Here is a 17147-nt window from a genome sequence, read left to right as displayed (position 1 = left end):
TTTAATTACCGTACAAGCTCTGATGTCATTATACACATAATAAAGAAAATTAAACAGAACCTTACCTCAAAATTAAACTTCATTTAATAGAAAATAAGCTTGTCTGAAAGTACTGCTTGACAATGTGGAACGCTTCTGTAACAAGGTCTGTAACACAAGATACAAACAAGTTACTTTCTTATCCCCAGTTCACTAGTTTCTAGCTTTAAAGTACCTTCTGCCAACATAATGGAAAGGATGTAACTCTGCAAGTTATTAAGTTTCCTTTTCTCTTTGAGAGTCAGAATTTGCACTGCTAAAAAGCCTTCAGTTCAAGAAAATAAATTTCAATCTAGGCTTCCAAATTACTCACACCTAAAAGGTCATACCTGTATAAACTCAAGAGTTCATTTGTTATATACCTTGAAATTGTCTAGTCACTTAAATTTACAGCACAAGTCTGCGTGTCAACATAAATTAAACCATCACATTGACCTCTCAAAGATATCTATTTTGCATTAACTGTGCACTTCCATGGTTTACGGTCTCTCTGTGGAGTAATTCAGCAGAAAACAGCACAGCACAAGCCTCTCCAGGCAATTTCCCTTTATGGTGAACCCTCCTCAAAGTATGATTGCAGAAAAACAACCAACTGTTTCAAAGTTTTTGTTGTCTTGAGGAGGTGAGCTTTGTTTGGGTGCTTTTAGGATTTGTTTTTTAGACTTTGTTTGACATTGCAGTAGTTTGCTACTTTAAAATTTAGACCCATAATCCACACTCATACAACTTCTCAGTGCCTCACAAGTTTCCAGTAATGCACAAAGGATGTACAGTTAAGTTTAGTCAAGTACTAGCTGGAAGCTTCTTCACCTCTATTCAGGGCCTCCCATCAATAAAGGTGACACTTACTGGACTTTTATCAAAAACTGAATGTCTGAAGAACATACCAAGTGTAGCGGACAACAAAACCTGATGTAAAAAACCAAAAATTGCTTCTACTGTGTTATAGTTTTGGACTAGCTTGAACAAACGTGACTGGAAATAATGTTCATTTTTTCAAGTGGGTTAATTACTGCTGAAGTAGCCATATATTTTTCTACTTACCAACTGAAGCTAAAGCGAGCCTAAAAACTATTAATCACTCTTAGCTTATTCTATTGTCCTCACTTCCTGGAACGTAGTCAGAGATGGAACTCAACTGCCCAAAAGCCCAGTCAGCAAATCAGCTGCCCTGAACCCTGGATCTGTTTACAGCATAAGCCTCCCCACTACTGTTCTTAACCTACTGTAAGGGTACATAAAAGCACCCAATTCTGGAAGTTTACACAAAATTCAACAGGGCTTTCTGAATAGTTGGAGTATTTTTTAGCATAAGCCTCTCCCTTTCCCCACCCTTTTTATTTTTTTTTTTCTTAGCTGCATCTACGTTTCTATGAAGCGTTCCTGGTACAAACACTAGTGATGTTATTTACAGAACAAGAATACTGAATAAAGAAAAGTATTGAAGCAGAATGTGCTTTTTCAACTTCATTGCAGAATCCTACACTATGAATTAGAGATAAATTACAGTTTTGCCCTTTATAGATAATTCCTAGGTATCCTGCACTCTCAAAATTCTTGGTGATAAGAATTTAGTTCAGTAGCATTTGGATTATAAACTCACTGAGACCACAATGATAAATTCCAGCATCGTCTTTAACTACTTTTTTTGAATGTGGAAAATATCTCTGCCTTACTAGCATTAATTTAAACATGTCACTTTCAAGATATACTACAAGGCTGCAATCAAATTACAAGGTTGTCTATAATGTGAACACTTCCATCTTAAATGATGACATGAAATTCATCCACAATTTTGGCTAAATACCTGCAAATAAAGTCATAAGCAATATGAGTATTAGTTTTAGCAGCTGAGATTTCACATCCAGGGTTGGTGCATGAGCAATAAAATAATAAAAGTAATCTTTCAGTGGGCAGGTAAAGAGAAAAAAAGCCCCCAAACCACCACAAGATTTTTGTTGTCGGTCTAATTTCTTAACAGCATATTACCAAGACAGGACACCTGCCATTCTAATGGTGTAATTCTCATTTTGTCTATATTTAGCATAAAATTTTCCAGCTAGATCTATTCACAACAGAGCTACAGTCCAATTGCACTGTAGCAGACAAAGCATACAATCTACCTCTCTGGCATGACTAACAGGAAGTTTGCCAACTTTCTAAACATATTCCTCGAAAGCTGGGCTGCTCTATATTTGCATCCGAAGGGTTAGTATAGTAACGGTTCAGAAACTCCACGTACAAAGTGCTAGAAATCAAACTTCAACAGAAATAAAACTTGGAGGTTTTTTTAATATTATCCTCATTGTTCTATTAGACTAAAGAGATTCTTTCTAAAGAGTAGTGGTTTGCAAAATTTCCCTATTTTCACACCAAATTGTTAAATACTTAGCTTATGCAATGCATTAACTATCCTGGCAGCAAGAAACTTACTGAATCACAAATATACTACATATCCAAAGTTCATGTCAGCATATAGATGTATAATATTTGGAAAAAGAAATTACTTTGAACTCAAAACAGAAGCCAAATTAACTTAAACTTGTTAGTATGCCAATTAAAAAAAAAATGATGTCTTATATAATCTTGCCTGGGTCTGTGCGTATTACAGAGGATCGCCAAGCAAACAGAACAGGTCCTAGACCGCCTCAGAATGCAAGCTGGTTATAAAAGAAAATGCAACTACACTGGGATGCGGAGATAAATTAATCTCGACTAACTCTGTATATGTACACACATACACGTATTTGAATATACGTTGTTATTATTACCTGAGATATAAAAATACTATCTGGTATTTCAACCTTAGTAATCTATGGGTTTTAAATTCCTTTAAATGCACTTCTCTCTTCAAATAACTGCTATTTATGCAAGCGAGTGAAGCCACAAACAGATTAAGAAGCTGAGTGGCTATCTCCTGCATTAAGGATTTGCTTTTCTGTAGGAGGTGTAAGTCTTTTGATATGATGGGAGGGGAGGAATTTAAAAGGCAGCTTTAATCACTAATACTTATTAGAGCTCCTCAGTGAAATTAGTAGTTGTACATGTAACTGTTGTACACTATGCCAGACAGGTTCAAAGCAGTTCTCTTTCTGCCTGATTTGTCTTGGAGGACATTAAGTTTATATTTCAGAAAAAAAAAAACCAGCAGATCTTTAACTATGCAGCTGCCGAGTCAACTCTTTCTGATTAAAATATACTTTGAATTTCATAAAGTCTTCCCACAGACACAAATCTTTCAGTCTCAAGTAATTCCTGTCATTTTAATTGCTTCACTCCAAGACCCCAAAGAACATAAATGATGTTTTGCAGTGTTCACAGACAGGTTGAGCAGCAGTTATTGTTTCTCAGGGGAGAACACTGACTGGAATGGCTATTTCAATGGCGATAGAAGAGATACAATGCTGAAAAACACATACATAAGAAAGACAACCTGTTTATACTCTTTATTGGAATCAAGCACAGGAGAAATCTCAACCTCATCCTCACTCTTCCCTCCCAGTAAAAGGATGACTGGACTAAGCTTTCCAAGCAGGTGTTTCTGGACTGAGGCTGTATCTGAGCTATAAAGGAGAAAATGAAACAACCCTTTCTGAGATGCTTCCAGTACTTCTAGCCATGTGGTCTTAGACCAATGTCTCTTTATATACATAATTTATGTTTATCCAGTAGGATAAGAAGCTAGTAAAACTCACACTTCTGCACTGAAACCATCTTAAACCAAATCAGCCCTCCAGTTGTCGTCAGACTGGTTGTCTGACCCCAAATATTATCAATAGCTCCCTGTACTGGAACTGTGTCAACCTGAAATCTCCCTATTTCACCTTGGTTCACCTTTGTAGTTCGTTTCCATAAGTCTCCTCCAAATACCAGCCCAGACTTCCACAATGTCTCTGTTATCAAACTTAAACCGGGTCACTGAGGCTTTTTGCTAGAGAAAAAGCATTGTATGCCTTTGCTCTCAAATAAGCTACTTAAAAACTACAAAAAACCTGAAGGACTCCACAATCTTAGTCCCTCAGGACTGGTTTCAGTTGTTTAACACGACTGCAGACCTGCAAGGCGGCTGCTGCAGACACGGATCATGCCCCTTTCCTGCGCTGCCCAGTGCGGTTTGCACGGTTGCCACTGTACAGCTGCAGGGTGGCGTGGCTTAAACAACAAAAACCCAAACCACACCAAAAAAAAAAAACAAACTCAAAAAAAACCCCACCACAAAACCCCACAAATTTCCGCAACGACTCAAGCTGCGTGTATGGAAGACTGGACTGACTCCTAACACTTTCAATAACAGATCTCTGAAAGATGCATTTTCACTGGTTTTCCATTCATTGTCCTGGAGCTCAAGCCAAAAAACCCAAGTAAACCAAGTAATCTTCCCATCTGGTCTTTTTGAAACAGGTTGCTGCGACACCAGTCTGCACACAACTAAGGTTTTAGAAAGGAAGAGGTAAAACATCTCATCGTTGGCTCCAGTATGCGTACAGCATTTTAGTATTTACAGAATATCACACAGCTGATACTCTGAGTTAACTCCGAAGGTTTTTTTTATACACTGTCTGCCCAAGGGACTGATTCCACGGTATTCAAAACGTGCATCTGACGTGTTTATTGCTTCCAGATTTTGAAAGAAGAAATGACTGTTGTAACTCAAGTGGGTTGTCTTAACAGCTCTGGTAAAGCCCCTCTGGTTTTCACCCCAGAGTCTCACTCCGAAATAAATACATCCTGTGTATTAATCTACAAAATACACAAAGCCTAGAGTCAAGTTTTAGGCAGAACAATACATTTAACAAGGAAGATGAACACAAAACAAAAGTTGCAGGCTGCTTGAAACACATGAGAAGTATTTGGGAACTTGAGTTGCTGCATATAATACTCCCTAACATTTCTGTCATTCTCTGCCAAAAATCTGAAGCGCTACATTCAGATCTTGCGCTAAAAGCAAAATTTGACAATCACTACTTGTGTCAAATTCTGCACTTATTGGCTTTTATTGGATCAAGCTAGCATATAGGTGACAACCAACCTCACTGTCCCAGAGACATGAATTATGTCAGACAAGAGCAACAGCCATACACAGATCTATTCAAGCTGAAGATAAATGAAGTTGATAGCTACACCTTCAGATCTGAATGTTATATATATAACAGCCCAGCTACCAGCTTGACCCCAGTGATCAGAGAACAGACCCTAGTCACAGGCGCAAAAAAGTCTGAAATTTCTACCCAAACAGCTTTTGCTCTCAGAAGTCACAGACATTAAAATTAAAATCCAATAGCCCACTAAGAACACACCTGACTACTGATTGCAATAACTAAAATACCTGCTTAGGACCATAAATTTTGTTCACAGATCACAGGAATGTGAAAACCAACATTAAATAAATTCTTACCACAAAGCTATGCATAAGCTATTTGGATGAACAGAGGAAGTGAGCACGACCATGAAAACTGGTGATATAATACAACTGTATTTTGGCAGATAGCATTTAGCAGGTCAATAGGCCAAGTGACACTGTCAGAATTGAACTTCCATCTTTGTTGCTACGTTTTTACATCTGCACTTCAGCTATCCTATGGATCTTATCACAAAAACCTTTAAGTGCTCTTCATTATACTTCTAAGTGACAGAATCCATTTCTTTCATGGTAAAATTGAGAAGCAAAGCTCCCGACTTGTATGAAAATTTAGAGTAGCCCTAATCAAGGAAACAGTGCATGCAACTTCTGAAGCAAGCAACAATTCTGAGCTGTTACCGAGATCAGTACTGGATAATTAATGATCTGTCAGGTAAATCACAATGACCAAGACCACGTTTAAATAGCATGCAAGCTTTTTTGAGCTACTACCTTGAAACATGGCATTTCAAAGAAACATATGTGTTTCTAGAAATTAACTCCCTGTTTATCAATTTAACACAAGAGGAAGCCAAATGCCAAATATCCTTTGACATTAATTTTTAGTTTGAGATAATTCAGAACTGTTTTCTGGATTGACTTACACTCCAGCTGCTCTCACGAACGGTTAACACTCAAGACTCCTACAATTATGTGCTACTGGCTCCTAGGAGAGAGCTTCACTGTATGAACAGATGGACAACAAGCTTTTGGACGCAATTCTAGCCAAGAACATCCAACCCTCTTTCTGGACTGGCACGGCTGGGGAGCAGCACGGGCAAAGAACCAGACTCCTGGTTGACATATTTACAACTTAGCATGTTGCCCTCAACTTGCAACAGACAAGCATTTAGGAGGGGCAACTTTTTTTCTCAGTGAGAAAGCAACAGGGGACACATCATTCTGAGGGCATGGAAGATGTCAGATCAAGTCTTATACTTGGAATACCACTCTAGCATTAAACAGAAGAATAAATGCAGTATGACCTTAGGGTAAGCTTAATTTCTCTAAGCTTTCTGTAGCTTAGAGAAATAGGCACCATAGGCAGATGGACCACGTTTCATCAATACAGAAGAAAAACAACAAAAGTGAAGGTTTCATTTTTTCTTCAATGATTTTCCCTAGTCATATAAACATAATGCATATAATCTTTACAATCCTAACCTGTCTGTGACACAGGCAGCAGAGAGTACATTAAACAAATGAAAAAAATGGTAATCTGACAAGTAATATGGACACACTGAAAGTAAGAATTTAAAGGAAACGCCTCTGTACGAAGGGCCTGCGCATAAGGACGCTGTGCAACTATTACCAAGCAGATTTTAAAACAAATAGTCCCTCTGAGGACTACAATTAGTGAGCTGTCAGCCTTTGAAAGTGCCAACAAATACAGCAGAGCTGCCTTGGCCCTAAAATACCCTTTGAAGAAAGCAGCATATTTGAAACCAAGCAATGCTACCTATTGCAGAATAAGGCTGAGCACCGAGAGTGAGCGACACCAGCAATCAGTTACTGAAGTCAGTCTACCACCATGCCTCCCTTTGTGTTTACAAAAGCCCTGCTTTAGCTCAGTTCTCCAGAACAAACTTGCACTATAATTCCAGAACTTGATTTCTCAGAAGGTGCATGCACACCAATAAGAGCTTGAGTATGAGAGAAGACATTGTCAACAACCAAAGCACATTTCAGCCATATGATCAAATTCCAGCCGTGACCTTAATCCAGGACACTGCAATGGGGTGACACAAGCTAACACAAAACTTGAAATTAGCCCAGAGAGTAAAATCCATGTTTCTGTGGCTAACAACTCTGAAATCAAAATGTTCAAAGGTCCCTTGCTCCAAATAAAACATTGCAGCAACAATGAATCTCCAATAATGAGTCAGTTTGCACAACAGTTCAGTGGACTAAACATTACCATTGAGCTTAAATTGATTTGCTTCACATTCCCTTTATTATAACAACACCTATGCACTTAAAAGTACCTCATGAGAGCATATGAATAAATTAAAATTAAACTACCACATAAAAAAATAACTTTTTATTGGTGCACCTACAGAAGTATCAAAGTCCACCTTATTTGCAAAAATTAATTTCTGAATGCTGGACTTGTGCGCTATGCTGTAAGGATAAATTTAGCTGTTGCACTCCAGCTCTCATCTCAGATTACGCTACTATTTAAGTCTAAAAAGCAACACGTGTGTTCGTTCATGAGAACTGTTCAGAGTAAACATGCAAGTCCTAATAGAAAGTTGGTGTGGACTAGGTTAAGCTACATAGAGATATAAAACTTAGGCATTACATGTGATTGAGCACCTCATTTGTCAGACTTCTGAGCTCTCAAAGGTACCTGTATTTCTCAGTTTAAGATGGGAAGAGATTAAATGCTCTTCCTATTAGTGGAAAAGAGCCCTTCCAAACCAAGCTGAGACAGACATCACACTCTCAATGACTGCCAGATCACAGCTTAGTCCTGTGGTTTCCAAGCCCTTTACCCTTGAAAGGGTAACATTCCACACAAACCACAAAAGGAAGATGATCAGAAATGAGTTTTCTTTTTGTACACCCAAGCTAAGAAACTTTTCATAGCTGCTCAAGAGTTTGAGAGAGTTTCAGCTGCTTCCATTCTCTGGATATGGAGAGGCATAACGGTACCCTTTCCAAAGCCACCACAGGCTTTAAAATGACCAGCAATGAACGTGTAACCTGAAGACCAAAGGGTAGAAAACAGCAGGCTGAAGGGAAAAGATGCTGGAAAGAGTTAGGTAGCAATTCCTCCTTCCCCACAGTGCTTTTGAAAAGACTGTCTGCGGCATCCAGATTTGGTTGATCAGAAGCCTGAGAGCAGTACCTCAACCACAAAATGCTGAAGAATTAGCAAACCTCGATTTGCGGCTGTCAAAACAACTGCCTTACGCAACTCACTCCACCACAGAGCTACAGCTTTTGCTGCCTTATCACCAGAGACCCCGTCCAGTTCTTTAATATTATAAAAAAGTCACGGATTTGATCCATGCTGAGAGGTCAGATTCTTGGTTGAACTAATTCCACTTCAACACAATGGGAAGAAATACGGCCCCTCACTTGTAGCTAAATGAATGTTAGCAGTATTAAGCAAATCCTAGCTGTGTTTAGACAACAGCCAGGATCACAATTGTTGCAGCAGCTTGGAAAGCAAAAGGCTGTGTAGGCATCTGTAGCATTAACAGAATGGAGGCATCAAATGAAATCTGAGGCATTTCAGCATCTCTCATTCCAATCAACTCAATTCACCTTAAACAAAATTCTTGTTCAAATATAATCCAAGTATGGCCTTCAACAGTTAAAGAATTTGACAACAGAGCAACAATGGCAATGAAAATGCAGGGACATTTTTTCTCAGCATAAATGATGGCCTGGCTGAACTTTCTGTTAAAATAAACAGAAGCACACAATAATGAAATCAAGCCTCAGACACAGTTTGACAGTGACAAATCCATATGGACTAGTTTCCAGATGCCTTCCTTTTAACCAACTTCCCTGGAGGGAGAGACAGTCTGAATAAGATGCCTAAACAGTCTGAAGAGAGTCAAAGCAAACAATTAAAAATTAAGGGGACAGATTCTAACTGAAAGTAAACTGAACAAATGTAAAACCTACAAAGTTATCTACCTGGTGAAGACTAGGTTTGACTGATCCCTCAGTGCTTCTAAGAAAGGTTGCAAACACTTATTTCTAACTACTTTTTCACATTTAGTTCAACCACTGGCCACCATGTGTTGGTGTTGGACCTTCAGTCCAATGGACGTTTACAGTCTTAGCTTCATAAGCTACAGATCACCACATTAGATATTTTGATTAGCACAACTGTAACATCAAAGTTCAAGTTTCAGAAACTTTGGGAAAAGTGCTAGAAGTCAGTGAAATTTGATTACAGAATTTTTACACCAAGTAATGCTCACTTGTGCAATTTATTCCTCACTTTACACTGAGCTTCCCTGAAAGAACCTTACAAAACTGTACATCAGTTTGTTTACCCAGGCAGGGGAATGTATTTTTGATGACCAACAATGTCCATGGCTGAAATACAGGCTCTGTTCTAGGTTTAAAGCTTCGTAAAAGAGTTTGCTGAAATCTTGTAAGGATCTGATCACACCAGCTGCTTGTGAAGCTCCCCCACAAAGGAACAGTTGCAAAAATGTAGAAAAAAACCTAATCTGTAGAGCCAGTTTAGAGAGCTTTAGCCCTCTTCAGCTGGCTGCCTAACAGGCAAAGCAACAAGTCATTGATCTTGCAAAAGGATAAGCAGCAGCCTAACTCTTGGACAGAATCGAATCTGCAGCTAAGCAAGGACGTAAAACAGCTCCTGCTAAAAGGCAATACACATAAGGCACTTCCAATTCTTGACAATCTTTGAAATCCTTAGTATTCAACTCCACTAATAGCTTCTTTATCTTACATAACTTCAGACAAAAGAGTATTTATATGTTGAATGCTCCAAAGTCAAGAAAGCACAACTTTAATTCTGTCCCTTCCTTTTATCTAAATAAGATCCTTCTTTGAAGGATCACTTGAAAGAGCCCTACAAATCACAGATGCACGTAATTCCTTTCTATCTTTTCAAATACCACAGCCAACAACATTCTGAATACTGGAAGCTGCTGTAAACTTCCTCCTGTTAGCTGTGTTCCTAGTTCCTGTACACCTGATTCCAGGAAAATATCTATGTTGTTACAGGAATATATGCAGTGACAATATAAACCCAGATTTTCAATTAAGCACTTTGTACAGTAATATGCTACTATAGTTCTGGCATACTTGGTGCCTCACGCACTTAATTAAATAACAGGCCAATTTCCTATATAATTTTAATATTCCTGAAGGGGTAAATTAATTTTAAATGCAATTAAAGTTGCACTGTGAAATAAGATAATTTTTCTTCATCACAAAAAGGAAGTCCAATATAGAAGTTATCCATCTTGGAAGCACTGGGATATCATATCTTTGGATTGTATTACTTCACTGCCACCAGAATGTTTACGCTTTCCTTCTGTCTCTCTTTAGTCACAAAATATCTTGTTAATTAGTTCAACTTAGTCAAAGCAGCTGGTTTGAGTTCAACCTTTTTTTATACATTTTGAAAAGATAATTAACTTCTCATCTATTTATTTATTAAGATAACAGCTTCTGGCACATCTGGACATTAACCTGCCAGAACTGCTTACCTATTTATTTGAAGTACAGAAAGCATATAGATGGAAAAAGTATTTAGTAGAACAGAATACTTGAACAGAAGTTGTCTCACATTTTAAATGAAATAAACACACTCTTTCCTACCTTTCAGTAAACAGTTTTTCTCCATAAGCTATATTTCAGTCTTATATTTTATATTTTCTAGGAGAAAATATAAAACTAAACCACTTGAACTGCTCTCCACTTAAGGCAGAAATCAGTGAGCCATTTAATGAGCCCTTAGCAAGCTCATCAAGACTTTAAAAACAAGCTGCACAGTGTACCTTTTAACTCCTGACCTGGTTTCAATACTCCCAACCACAGTAGTGAACTTGTCACTACAACATGCTTTTTTAGCTTCCAAGGATTATTTAGCTTTTAGCTTCCAAGTGGTTAGCTCTTCACAGAAAAAAAAAACCTAGGAAATGAAATAATTTGTTGATGTTGAAACCGTAGCAGCCATCACTATCATTCATTTTAGCACTGCTGCTCACCTATGTATTAAAGCTGGACATTTCCAAAGACATCAATTCTTCACAACATGAGTGCTTGCCTGCTTGCCCTCCAATACAGAAGGGTATCAAATCCCACTACTCTACAACTACTCAGGATAATCTACAAAACTTATGCAAGTAATGTAAAATATTAAGCTTTTTCCCTTTGATTAAAAAAATCTGAAAAAGCTTTTTTCCAGTTTTCTCAATAGACAGAGGTCTTCATAGACATGGGCAGGTAAAATTAAAGCCATTTGATCTCAAGAATATACAGATAAGAGTAATGATAGATTCATCTAAGTAAATTGAAGGCTTGCCAGAAATAACTGGGATTTAAAAACAAACCTACACTGTAATCTATTCTTAGGTAACTATTTTACCCTTTAGCCCTTACTAGAACCACCATATGCCTGCTGACAACAGACAGCAACTCTACTTTACTTCCACAAATTTCTCTGTTGCATGGCTTAGAAACAGAAATATCAGGTGGCAGAGAGAAAGCCTAAAAAATTAACTCTCATATACCAAAGAAATATCTGCAATTTTAACTGAAAACTGCATGCAACTTGTTTACTACAGTAGCTCTAACTGGAGACGAACTTCCAGCTCACCAATTTGACATCTAGTATTATTTCCTCATGCATCAATAAAGATATTTTGCATCTTTTCAGTATTTAAATGTTTAAGGCAGATGAGATCACCTCTCAACTCATGCAAATACTCAGCCAGTGCTCTACATCCTTTTCTGCAACTGCATTGATTGTGTTGATCGGCAGAAGTAGCACGCTCCTAGAAGCATTGTCACTTATTTAGCTTCTGTTCTGAAGGAACAACTAATTATATGTTCTGAGGATATTTTTGGCACTGCAAATCTGTACTACCCTAGTGCCCTAAAGGGAAATTGTCAGTGCATCCATTCTGTTAATGTGTCTGGGAGTAAGAGGAGCTGCAGCATGGCACACAGTCTAAGACAGACCGGAATGCCCAGATCCATGTATAAAGAAGCAGCTTGGCAGGACACTTGTCACTTACAGGATGTTAGAAGTTAAGCCAATCTATGATTGGCTTATCAGCCATAAGCCAACCCTGTATCTGTCATTATCTCCCTATTTTACTAAAATGAAATTGCTTTCCTTGAGTAGCTCAGCTACCTCTCCCTGAAGTATTTGGGAGAAGTACCCTGAAGCTACCTCTCCTCAGTAACCTCTCCCTGAAGAGCAAAAAGCATTGTAAGGAGGAATACCTTCTACTCTCACCATGCTTTCATTCACATTTTATTGGTGCAGACAGAGGTTGCCATGAAACATCATGGCAGCAGTCAGTGCTGCCTTTCCTTCACCCAGCCGCACGGAGGAAAAGCTAAAAACTCAAATTGTGGCACCACATCTTGCTTCCCTCACACATTCCACAATCACACATGCGTTCACACACTTAAGTGGTTCACACTGAAACAGTTCAGCTTGATCATGAAGTTGCTTTCAGACTGGCCTGCTAATAACAAGAAGAAAATTATTCCAAGTATGAGAAATACATTTCTGACATCTTCCAGGACTGGAATTCATGGTTTCACATTTACTTAAAAAGCAAATGCTAAGTGATAAGCTAATTAGGTTTTTTCACCCCTAATATATGACAGCTAATAGCACAAATTATAGGCTTTTCTACTCCAGCAGAATCTTCTAGACTGCCAATAACCAATTTTGAACATCTGCCTTGCAGGTTATTTGGTGACATTGACAGCACTAGGCACACTTACTTGAAAAACGTTCTTTAAGTATTCAGCGCCCCAAAGACTTTCCAGTTCAACCCTGGAGTTAGTCTATCTCCCCGCCCCCCTACACACAAAAAAAAATTACAGAAACAGAAACCATCTTTTCCATCATAAATCAAGAGAAGACTCGCTGTAACACCTCCGAGAAACATTTTCATAACACTGAGCTTCCAAATTTGAGCAGTTAGAGTTCAAGTACTATTTGAGTTTGTCACTACCTTTACCTACAGCCCAGTTAAATACTGCTGACCTGTCAGAAACACTAGTGAGATAGGACCTCAGAGCATCAAATGCCATGTTGAATTAGGAGGTCTCAGCACTGCAGCTGCGAGACTCCAGCAATCCACTGGATGAGAACTTTGGAGAACGCAACACTGCCAGTGTTGTTGTAGCATTACATGAACTCGTGGTATTCTTAAGGAATTCTTAAAAGACTGGTCGTTCTCAAAATGAGAAACTATGATCTCTGTATTTTGAAGATACAGAACATAGTATTATGCTCCAAAATTTCACAATGAACATTCAGAGACCTCCTCCTGTGTAGGTAGTGCCCACCACAACTCAAGGAACAGTAAAGACTTAAGTCTTTCACCTCTTAGATATTAGCAGCAGACTGTAAACAGTTCTGAAAGAATATTTAGATTCTTGTCTATGACAGTTGGGTTGAATTTAAAGATACTCCAGCTTGTGCATGTCAAAGTCCTTGCGGTGCTGAGTTAAAACTACTGCTCAGAACCAGCTTTAAAATGGTTAGGTAGTCAAAGCAAGAAAACATTTCCAAGGTACAGAACATAGATAAGCTAGTCGTTTAAAAATAATTAGCTTCAACTCAGTGAAGTACAGATGGATGACACAAAATTGATCCCATTTATATGCAGTTCAGCTAGTTAATTATATCTCACAGATGCTCCTGGACTGAAATTTATACAAATATTCTGATCTGTTGCTCTTTTCTTCAATAATAACAACAACAAAACCGCTGATGGTTGTTACAACTTCTAAATATGTCAACCCTGATTTACCCCAAAATTAGCCTTGTCTCAAGAGACAGCTGATACTCGGCCAAGATAATTATACATAACTAGTGGGCCTAGCACTCTACAATCTCCTGCAGTCTCATACAGAATGCATTAATCCCTGAAATACACAATTTATGCATGGTACATGTAAGCACTGGCCCTGGATGCAATAGAACAGCTATGCAGAGAGGGAAGAGATGAAGTTGAGTAGCTTCCTTCGTTTTATTTTAGAGACTACTGCTGAGTACTGTAAAACAGAGAACTCTTTTTCACTCTCAACAACTAAAAGCAGAAATATTCCTCTCTCCTTTTCACATCAGACAACAACCTTCTACCAGTATAATGGATTTGACTCTGATGTGTGTCCACGATTTTCCAGGACAATCAAATGCAATCTCATGGCCAACCAGCACGATCTGAGTTGTGAGAACACAATATCATAAAACAGGCTGGCAAAGGATCTAGGCTGTATGGGAACTTTAAACAAACCTGCAAGGTGTAAGAGATGCTTTAGTTAGATTTCCTGCTGTCATTTCAACCCTCCTTCCACTGCATCCAAGAACAGTGATGCTAAGTGCGTATCAAGAAAACTAAGCAAGACTTTACAGCCCTAGACAGGTGCACGTACACATTTAAGATGCACTTGGCAAGCTGCTATCCAGTGAATTCAGGTTTATTAACACACACTTCAAAGCACAATGGGTAATGGCATTAGTGACACTACCTGTAAGGCATCTACATATTATTTTCTTAGCCTCTAGCAGATATGGTGTGTTAAAATAACGTGTCACAGCACTGATCAATACTGGATGGCTTGTTCTGTTGACCCAAGGCTTGTATTGAAAGTGTATGTGTGTGAAACAAAGATAAGTGATCCTGTTACCTTTTACACAAAACTGGTCCTCAAGTGCAGAAAATAATGCATAATTAATTTTTAATTGACAATATTTATTCGGTACACTGGATGTTTCCAAATAATTTCAAGAGAACAGAGTCCATCTATATTTGCATGGCCTGATATATCAAAGTACACAGTAATTATAGTTATCCAAGTTATTAAACATCTATCAGCCACTTAAAAAAAATGCTACATAAAAGTTAAATTAGGTAGAAAATTCTGCTCATGACTGTGCATCAACTGAGGTAATGAAATCCAATTTCTGAGGAAGAAAAAAACCGAAAAAAGCTGACTGCTTGGAACTTTCACTGCATCAACAAATTTGCTGCAACTCAAATTCTGATGTGATACGCTAGCTGCAAAAGCCTGCAGCAGTATCACTTAATCCTACCAAGTATGTAAAAGACAATTAACTAACTGCAAGGCTATTATGTCACTTAAGTGGTACTTATACTATCATTTCTAACCTTGCAGAAATCAGAAGGCTAAGAAGCAGACGTTGGGTGAAGCCCACAAGAAGATTCAGAGAACAAACTCTTCAAATACAGAATACCCAGAGGCATACACTTTATTAATAGTGATCCTCCTGTTCAGCATAAATTCACATAACCAGAAAGCCCAAACATAGCAATACAGCTACCAACACAAATCCTTTACACTCCCAAGGGCAAAATCTGTAGAATAAAAACAAGACTTGCTATTGCTTCTACATGTTCTGTTTACAAAGATCAGTAGGTTTCAAACACTCTTTCAGTTCTAACTCAGTTCTTCTTGCAGCTTCACTTCATACCCTTCTGGAGTTGTGGACATACAACCAGCATTACCCTGCTCATTACTCTCAACAGGTAAATTCTCTCTACAGCACATGATAATAAAACTTCTCCAAAATGGCACCAAGCTTTTCACCTTGATCCAGCTACAAATCAATTAATAACTCACCTGATGGTACTTTACTTCCATCAAAATAATTCATGTGGAAATGGTGGTGAAACAATGACTGCTGAGTCCTTCCCATTCGCATCAGTACTCCAAACAGGTGCCTCAAATCCACTCTTCCCACCTTTTCCCCCCCATGTGCTGCCTCTATCTCTAGATGAAAATTGAAGTGGAAAACACAGAGATTCTCAGAGCTGCCCTCAGAGCAGCAGCACTCTGCCATCTGGATGATTTTAGGTAGGGTTACAGAAAAATCATTTTGTTTACTTCTCAGACACTATGTTTTTAGTACCTTGTGACAAGAACACTCATCACTGTCAGCACACGTCAGCAAGCTAGTGAAAGAAGGTTTACTTGTGGTAAAAGATGATATTTGAGAATTGTCTGTTATTCTCTTATTCAAGCTGGCCAAAATAACAAAACTCACTGTTAAGAGTACACCAACAATGAAGAAATTCAAAATTAGGCTCTCTTATGCTGCTTTCACTGTACTGGAAAAGGTAAACTCATGTGCATGTAATTTTGCACAAGAACAAGCATTTTATGCAAATTTGCCTAATAAACAGGTTTCACAATCACAACTTTTACAAAAACACAATCACCACTCAGTTTATATTCCATATTAAGAACAGCATTTATAGCGGCTTCTGTTCAGAGCAAGTGGCACAAGGCTATCACCTTTTTAAAACAAATTATGATGCTTATTTACTCCCAAAATTCACTAATTCCACACATTTCAACAGAAACCATTTACAACCTACAGCTAATGGGGTGAGAGGGAAAACACTTAATAATTTATATAAAGATTTCGAATACTTCATTGCAATGCTTTTTAAGAGGCTACAAGACACATGGAATGGAATAGAATGTTACATTAACATCAGGTTGGATACAACAGTCAACCTCTACTTTCTACATTTGGGCCCAATATTCCACAGCTAGGGAGACCTTATCTTATTTCTCAGCAGCAGGGCTGTAACCAGTGAAGAGATGACTCTTCTATCATAGTAGCTAAGGCAGCTGTCTAAAATGTAGGGTAGCAAAAGTTTCTCCATCTGGTCCTTCAGACATTTAATGTGAAATGTGATCCCCACATTGAAACAACTCAGATTTCCCAACTCACTCAAGTTTGACTAAAGGTTAGATTTATCACATCTTATCAAGATGCTTTCTCACAGCTGAAAGAGCATTGAGTATGTGAGTTCCCTGTGAACATATGAACATATCTTCTGGTTTCACAGATGCCACAGATGTCAAAGTTTACTGTGAACATAAGTTTGTAGTGCACTGTACGGTTAAACAGCACAGGCATTCACAAACACAAGGAAACAAACACCCTGGCTTACAAAGAGAAGAGTAATTTTTGCAAACTACATTGCTC

At 38.2% G+C, this 17147-nt stretch overlaps 1 protein-coding gene across 2 annotated transcripts in view; it reads right to left on the bottom strand.

The window, feature by feature from the left end:
* Positions 1 to 159, bottom strand: part of TLN2 (talin 2) — a 94198-nt gene extending 94039 nt beyond the window's left edge. For both annotated transcript variants that reach the window (XR_011338314.1, XM_069867073.1), the window contains exon 1: positions 66 to 159. The gene's annotated coding sequence lies outside the window, so the exon portion shown is untranslated. The remainder of the gene's footprint in view (positions 1 to 65) is intronic.
* Positions 160 to 17147: the final 16988 nt, after the last annotated feature.

Source organism: Phaenicophaeus curvirostris, chromosome 12 (genome assembly GCF_032191515.1).
Source record: "Phaenicophaeus curvirostris isolate KB17595 chromosome 12, BPBGC_Pcur_1.0, whole genome shotgun sequence".
In the NCBI taxonomy this organism is placed as follows: domain Eukaryota; kingdom Metazoa; phylum Chordata; class Aves; order Cuculiformes; family Cuculidae; genus Phaenicophaeus; species Phaenicophaeus curvirostris.
This window is presented reverse-complemented; position numbering and strand designations above follow the sequence as displayed.